Raw genomic sequence first — 8,729 nt, 5'->3', positions numbered from 1 at the left:
CATTAAGGGCTATTAATTTCCCTTTCTGTACTACGTTAGTGGAATCCCGTAAACACTGATACGTTGTGTTTTCAATTTCAATCAGTTTAAAATACCTTCTAATTTACTTTTTGACATCTTTGACCAAGGATATTTAGAAGTATATTTTTTCGCTTCCAACTATTTGGGGATTATCCAGATATCTTGCTGTTATTGATTTCTTAATTCTGTTGTAGTCGAGAACATACTTTGTATGACTTGAACTCTTTTAAAAGAGTTTTTAAAGCTGGGAGAGAGAGAGATGAAAGCATGTTTTGATACAATAGTAATCATCTAAACATCAACGTGTGTGGGTCTACTTGTAGGATGTTGCGTGGCTCTCCTTGAGGGCACTATTTTATCTTTGAAGGATGAGTGATTTGAGGTCATTAGCAAGAAGGATTCTTTTAGGAAACTTGAGGAAACCATAGCCGTCTTGCAGAATGGGAAAGTGAATTTATTAGGGAATTAGGCAGCATTGACCAGCAGAGTTGGGGGCCCATATGAGGCCTGTGGTCATAAATGTCAAGACAGCACAATCGGCCTCTTTCAGTTTTCCCCCAGCATCATCCAGTCCCTAGTGCAGCTGGTGGAGGAAGTTGGAGGGCTGGTGTTTTGCCAGGCTCACACAGCACAGGGAAAGATGTTTGCAAGGAAAGGATTGTAGTGTAGGGCTATGGCCTCTAAGGACAGAAGAAAGGACACGAGAGAGTTGGAAGTTCATAATAAGGGAAACACAGTAGAGTTGATGGAACAGAGGTCTCCGAGGGCAGGGCACCCCCGGAGGCAAAGCTTGGAGACTGGAGCCAAGCCGGGTCCTGGGGGTCAGTGTGGGATGCTTTGAGATCCAGATCTCAGAGGTTGCACAGATGAACCACGTGAAGGGGACAGGGAAATCTTGTTGGTGTGAAGGAGGTCAAGGGACTGGGAAGCCAAGACACTGGATGGGTCCTGCACATAGCTGCTGACCTCCTCAGAGATGAGGAGGGAAGAAGATACTGACCAATGTGCTGGCCTCAGGGTCTGCATCCTCTGCTGTTGCTGTCCTGAAATTCTTGATTTTTTTTTTAAACACCTGTCCCGCGTCTTCATTTTGCACTGAGCCCTGCAAATTATGCAGCAGGTCAATGAAGGGGCGCTTAGGGTGGCTTGGAGAAAGTCTGTTGCTCATAGAAGTAATTTTTCACATTAGAATGCCCTGGGGAATCTCCAAAAAAAAAAAAAAAATGCTGATGCCTGGCTCCATCCCCAGACATCGTGATTTAATTGTGCTGGGGTGTTACCCAAGCGTTGGGAGATTTAAAAGCTCTCTGATTCCAATGTGCAGCAAAGGTTGGGGAACATTGGGTTACATAATGAGGAGAGTTAATTGGTTAAAAGTGACACAATCTTCAAAAAAGAGCTAGGGGTTTTTGAGAGAAAGGAGAAAAGTTTTGAAAATGGCACAGGTTACAGTCCCCTCTGCCCTCCTAGATGTCCAGTCCTAATCCCCAGAACCTGTGGATGTCCCTTTGTATGGCAAAAGGGACTTTGCAAATGTGATTAAATTGAGGACCTTGAGACGGGAAAATACCCCTGGATTATCTTGCTGGGCACAGTGTAATCCCAAATCTCCTTATTGGAGGTAAGCAGGAAGGTCAGAGGCAGAAAGAGATACAAGGTAAAAGCAGGGAGAGGGAGGGAGGGAAGGAGACTGAGACTGATTTGAAGATGCTGCCATTTCGGGCTTTGAAGATGGAGGAAGGGGCCGGGGACCCAGGGATGCAGGTAACCTCCAGAAAGTGGAAAAAGCAAGGAAATGAGTTATCCTCTGGAGCCTTCAGAAAGAACACAGCTCTGTTGATGTCTTGATTTTAGGGCTTCGAACCTCCAGAATTGTAAGTTGATCAATTTGTGTTGTCTTAAACCATTACATTTGTGGTAATTTGTTACAGCAGCAATCAGAAACTAATACAGTTAACACAGAGGATTCTCCCCTTGCCTCCAGGACGGAGTGAAAACACCCTTCACTTGTACCCAGTATGGCATCACACAAAGGGTTTGAATTGTGAACAAATCTTAAGAAAATACTGGAGAGAAATGAATTAAATGAAATGAATTAAAGGGAAAAAGCTGCTTGACACCGTCTGACTCATGACCTGGTTGGTGGGTCTGAGCAGAAGTAACCTCTTTTATTTTATTTTTATTTTTTATTTTTTTGCGGTACGAAGGCCTCTCACTGTCGCGGCCTCTCGCGTTACGGAGCACAGGCTCCGGATGTGCAGAGTCAGCGGCCATGGCTCACGGGCCCAGCCGCTCCGCGGCATGTGGGATCTTCCCGGACCGGGGCACGAACCTGTGTCCCCTGCATCGGCAGGCGGACTCTCAACCACTGCGCCACCAGGGAAGCCCAAAAGTAAGCTCTTTTGCCATATCCAAATTCCCACCATCTAAACGGCTCTGTGCCCTATTCAGAAATTATGGGCGCTGGTGTCTTCTTTATACCTTTTTGATCCTCTTCACCATTCCTCCCTTCCCCTCTGGCAACCACCAATCTGCTCTTGTTTTTAGAGTCCACGTACAAGATCGTACAGTCTTTTTCTTTCTCGTTCTGATTTACTTCACTTAAGCCCGATGCCCCCAAGTGCATGCATGTTGTCACAAATGCAGTAACAGGATTTCCTTTTTTTTTTTTTTTTTTTTTTGTGGCCTCTCCCGTTGCGGAGCACAGGCCCCGGACGCGCAGGCTCAGCAGCCATGGCCCACGGACCCAGCCGCTCCGCGGCATGTGGGATCCTCCCGGACCGGGGCACGAACTCGTGTCCCCTGCATCGGCAGGCGGACTCTCAACCACTGTGCCACCAGGGAAGCCCTTCCTTCTTTTTTTGTGGCTGAATGATCTTCCACTGTATGTACACCACATCTTTATCCATTCATCTATTAATGGACACTTAGGTTGTTTCCATGTCTTTGCTATTGTAATTCATGCTGCTATGACCACGGGAGTGCACGCATCTCTTTGACAGAATGTTTTCATTTCCTTTGGATGAATACCCAGGAGTAATTGCTGCATCGCATGACAGTACTATTTTTAATTTTTAAAGGAACCTCTGTACTTTTTTCCATAGTGGCTGCACCAATTTACATCCCCACCAACAGTCTATAAGGGTTCCCTCTTCTCCACATCCTCTCCAGCATTTGTTATCTCTTGTCTTTTTGATAATAGATATCCTAACAGGTGAGAGGTGATATCTCATGTCTTTGATTTGCATTTTCCTGATAATCAGTGATGTTGAGCACGTTTTCATGTACCCATTGGTCATTCGTATATCTTTTTTGGAAAAATGACCATTCAGGTACTTGGACCATTTAAAAATCGGATTATTTGTTTTCTGCTATTGAGTCGTATGAGTTCTTTTTGTATTTTTGGATATTAACCCCTTATAAGCTAATGGTTTCCAAGTATCTTTTTTCCATCTTGTAGGTTGTCTTTTCATTTTGTTGACGGTTTATTTGCAGTGCAGAAGCTTTTAAGTTTGAAACAAGTCCCACTTCTTTTTGTTGTTGTTGCTTTGTGCTCTAGGTTTCAAAGCCATCAAAATCATTGTCAAGAACCATGTCAAGGAGCTTTTCCCCTATGTTTTCTTCTAGGAGTTTTATGCTTTCTAGTCATACATTTAAGTCTTTAGTTCATTTTGAGTTAATTTTTGTGAGTGGTGTTAAGCTAGCAGTTTAGTTTCATTTTTTTTAAACATGTGAATAATGAATTTTCCTAGCACCATGTATTGAAGAGACTGTCTTTTCTCTGGTGCGTGTTCTTGTCAAATATTAGTCAAGCGTATATGCTTGGGTGACAGAGCTAGTCTTGAGGCCACTGTAGTGTCTGTCCCTTTGGTATCCTGGAAGTGGTTTCTGGCCTCTATGTTCACAGTGACCCAGGGAAAAGGGGTGCTGTTCATTGTAAACAGTGCTGACTTGGAGCAAGACATTCTCCCTGCAGATGTGGTATGAACCAGTTCAGTGTGCTGTCTGAAAGGCTGGGCTCCGTGCCTGAAAGGGGAATTGACTGTGCCCATGCTAGGCTGGAGAAGGGTTTGGGGGAGGTCGGGGATGTTTAGTGCCATCCGGCTGGTGAAGCACCAGCGCTGAGAAATGTGGGTCTAAGAGCCCTTAGCCCTGTTCTTGGGACCCACGTCACTGCTGGCTCTAGAACAGTATTGCCAAGGCTGGGGGAAACCAGCCATTTTTGTGCATTTCTAGTGAGTATGTAATGTAGTATTGGAGAGGAATTGGGCCCTATCTATTGAAATTTAAAATATACACCTCTTCCTGGAAGGGAAATGGTTGGGGGAATTCATCCTACAGATAACCTCCTGTGGGTGTGAAGTGATGCCAGACGGGGATGTTCTTGAAAAGCAGCTCCCAGCCGAGTGGTTGCAAAGGTTAACAGTTTATCCAGTAAGATGACAATGGCTGTAAATTATTTAAAGTGATACATTTTAGCTTGTTTATCATCCTTGGAAAGGTACAAGTGTTTAAATTATATTTGAACACTGTTTGTATGGCTTTCTCTGTAAACCTCAGCAATTATTTTGGGCCTGTTTGTTTATGTAGTCATTGATGGTAGACAGTGCCCTCTGCTGGCCTGGTGACTACACTTCATGGCATGTTTATCTGTTTCCTGTGCCTGTCATATAAGCAACGTACCCAAACTGCATGGCTTCAAACAACAGGGATTTCGTTTCTCACAGTTCCGGAGGCCAGAAGAGCTGTATCGAGGTGTTGTCAGGGCCATACTCCTTCTCAACGCTCTAGCAAAGAATCCTTGTGGCCTCTTCCCTATGTGTCTCTGTGTATCCTCTCCCCTTCTTCTGAGGACACTAGTCATTGGATTTGGGACCTGCCCTAACCCCGGATGACCTCATCTTAACTAATTACATCTGCAAAGACCCTATTTCCATATAGAGTCACATTCTGAGGTAGTGGGTGGACATGAATTTTGTGGGGACATCGTCCAACCTACTACTAATCTTTAAACTTTCTGTTGTTTCATTTCGATTAGTATAATCAATGACTTATTCCCAACTCGTTTATCCTAAGGATTCTTGCCTACATGTATAACATGTAGCTTTCTTTTGCTATAATTTGCTCTTATAGTCATACTTTTTTCTATCATCATAGAAATTATATATGATATCTTTACTGTTTTTTGTTATCTGGCATTAGGTGTCTCTAAAGAGAACTTGATTGGATTGTTAACTTTCTTTTCCTTCTCTCCCTTCCGGCTTTTAAAAAAATGATAGCTAGGGCTTCCCTGGTGGCGCAGTGGTTGAGAGTCCACCTGCCGATGCAGGGGACGCGGGTTCGTGCCCCGGTCCGGGAGGATCCCACGTGCCGCGGAGCAGCTGGGCCCGTGAGCCGTGGCCGCTGAGCCTGCGCGTCCGGAGCCTGTGCTCCGCAACGGGAGAGGCCACAGCAGTGAGAGGCCCGCGTACAGAAAAAAAAAAAAAAAATGATAGCTAATCTTTATTGAGTTCCTGCTCTCAGCATTTAATACTGCAACCCCTTTTATTATAAGATGAGGCTTGCTATACTGTAGAGCCAAGCTTGGGGGACTCCTTTTGAAAGCAGACTTGAAAGCACCTAGGTAGCCACACTGATGTTCTTTCATAGTCGTCTCACTGCTTTCCTCTCTGTTTCAACTGGTGGTGGGTACATCCAGTTATCAGTGGCCTATAGAAGAGAAGATTGTTTAGTAATCATTTTCCAGAGACATTATATTCCTTGGGAAAGAATCTTTGTGCTGCTGTCAAAAGATATATTTATCCTCTTCTATTTAGCAACTCTTGTTCTTTGAACCTTCCCTTAAAAAAAAAAACAAACCAGCTTTATTAAGAGATAATTCATATACTGAATAATGCACGCATTTAAAGCACACTGGTTTTTCATATGATCACAGAACTGTACAATCATCACCACAACTTTAGAACAGTTTCATGACCCCCCAGATACCTCATACCCATTCGTAGTTACATCCATTCCCCCCGAGCCCTAGGCAACCCCTAACCTAATTTCTGTCTGTAGACGTGCTTATTCGGAACATTTCATATGAATGGAATCATAAGATACGTACTCTTTTGTGACCGACTTCTTTCACTTAACATTATGTTTCAAGGTTTATTTGTGTTGTAGTGTCTCATTGGCTTTTGAATTTCACATTTAGCAAGTCTGATTTTTGATGGGATTTTATACTGAACTTTTAGTTCATAGAAATATTTATTTCTAAAGGTATTAATTGAACACAGTAAAATTGATACAATAAAGGCATTATAGACTTTATGGCTTTAGACATCAGCTTTTAAAAACTATAAATAAATGTAAATATGGTCAGATTTTCAGAATTTTAACTAATTAAAACATTTCAATATTCGATTTTGCTCATCTGTACTTAATTTATTTTGCTTTTTAACTTAATTTAAAAAATTTGTTTTAAAGTGCTAAGAAATTGCTGACTTAAAATATATTTTTTGAAAGATCAAATTTCTCAAGCTGTAAAAGTCTTCAATACCTTAAGTAATTTATATCTAAATAGAATTTTACAGATAGATTCCCATTACCAACTTTAATTTTAAAATTAAAACTGTGTATTAGTAACTTATTGCTACATAGACGATTACTCAAACGTAGTGGTTTAAATCAAGAAACATTTGTTTTCCCACAGTTTCTGTAGATCAGGAATTTGGGAGTGGCTTAGCTGGGTAGTTCTGGCTCAGGGCTCGTGAGGTTACAGTCAAGATGTCAGCTGGGGCTGCAGCCTTAAAGGCTTGACTGCAGCTGGACGATCCCTTCCAAGATGATTGACTCATATGGCCTTTGGTTGGAGGCTTCAGTTCTTAGCCAAGTGGACCTTTCCGTAGTCTGCTTGGGCCACATCCTCAAGATGTGGCTGCTGGCTTCTTCCAGAGCAAGTGGGCCAGGGGTCAGTGAGAAAGACAGAAGCCACATTGTCTTTTATGACTTAGTTTCGTAAGTTACATACCATTACTTTACTATGTCTGTTGGTCACACAGGCCAATTCTGGTCTAATGTGGGAAAAGACTACAAAGGGTATGAATAGGAGGCAGGCGTCATGGGATGGTCTTGGCTGTGGCTACTACGAGCTGGAAAGTCATCTGACTCTCCAGACTGACAGTTATTCCCAGAATAATCTAAAGTCAGTCATTAGGTAAAGATTAGGTCAACACTGGCCCTTTTTTTTTTTTTTTTAAACATTTGAACATCTGAACTTAAAGAATACTGCATGGACCATATGAAAATGTATTTTATACGTGTGTGTATTGATGACAGATTGAAGTCATAGTAATCATAGTTCAGGCACACAGAACGGGGGTGGGCAGCCATTGAGAATCAGGACTGAGATACATCCCTGCACCACTGAGAACTGAAACCTTCTGAACTGTACCAAACCCAAGGATACATCTGTTAGCTGCAACCTTGTGGTCTCAAGGTTTCCCCTTGCAACTTTGTAACTATATCAGACCCCAACCAATCCTTGTTTAACAAGCACCTTTATTTTTTTTTTTCCAGCTCCAATCAGAATCCTTGACAAACGACTTATGTAACTGGGGCCTTACTTTTTTTGCCTTTATAAGCTTCTATTTTGTAGTCCAGTGGTCCACAGTTCAAGTACTTCTTTTTTTTTTTTTTTTTTTGCGGTGTGCGGGCCTCTCACTGTTGTGGCCTCTCTCTTTGCGGAGCACAGGCTCCGGACACGCAGGCTCAGCGGCCGTGGCTCACGGGCCCAGACGCTCCGCGGCATGTGGGATCTTCCCGGACCGGGGCACGAACCCGCGTCCCCTGCATCGGCAGGCGGACTCTCAACCACTGCGCCCCAGGGAAGCCCTCAAGTACTTCTTGAATCTGTGTCTCCTGGCTGCAGTCCTAACAAACCCCAAATTAATGCCTCTTTATTTCAATCAGGTCTTTGTTTCTGAGATTTTGGTTTACAGTGTGTGTTTGTATATTTTATTTTTTTTAAATTTAAAAAAATTATTTATTTGGCTGTGCCAGGTTTTCGTTGCAGCACACGGGATCTTCCTCGTGGTGTGCAAGATCTTTGTTGCGGCACGGGGGATCTTTTTAGTTGAGGCATGCAGGATCTAGTTCCCTGACCAGGGATCTAACCCATACCCCCTGCATTGGAGCATGGAGTCTTAACCACTGGACCGCCAGGGAAGTCCCTGTGTATGTATATTTTTAAAGTTTGTGCATTTAAAGCAAAAATTCAACTTTTGAAAACGAGTTTAAAATTGTATACTAGCAATCCCTAGTCAATCATATAAATTGAATCCTGAAGAGTTATACAGTTTGTAGTGTGATATCTGCACATGCTTGAGGAAAGGCTGCATCATTATCTTGAAATAAAACTATGCTATCTAGTATGGTACTCACCATCCACACGTGGTTATCAAACACTTGAAATCGAACTAGTCTAAACTGAGATGAGCCATAAATGTTAAAATTTCAAAGACTTAGTACACAAAATTATAAATTATCTCACCAATCTTCATACTCATTACATGTTGCAGTGGTGATATTTTGATTGTGTTGGGTTAAATAAAACGTTAACACTAATTTCATCCATTTTTTAAAAACTTTAATGTGGCTACTACAGAATTTAAAGTTACATGTGCTTGCATTTATGGCTCACGTTCTTTTTCTTTGGGAGGGAG

This window comes from Kogia breviceps, chromosome 5, assembly GCF_026419965.1.
Source record: "Kogia breviceps isolate mKogBre1 chromosome 5, mKogBre1 haplotype 1, whole genome shotgun sequence".
Lineage (NCBI taxonomy): Eukaryota > Metazoa > Chordata > Mammalia > Artiodactyla > Physeteridae > Kogia > Kogia breviceps.
The sequence above is the reverse complement of the archived record's forward strand: the minus strand, read 5'-3'. Positions refer to the sequence as shown.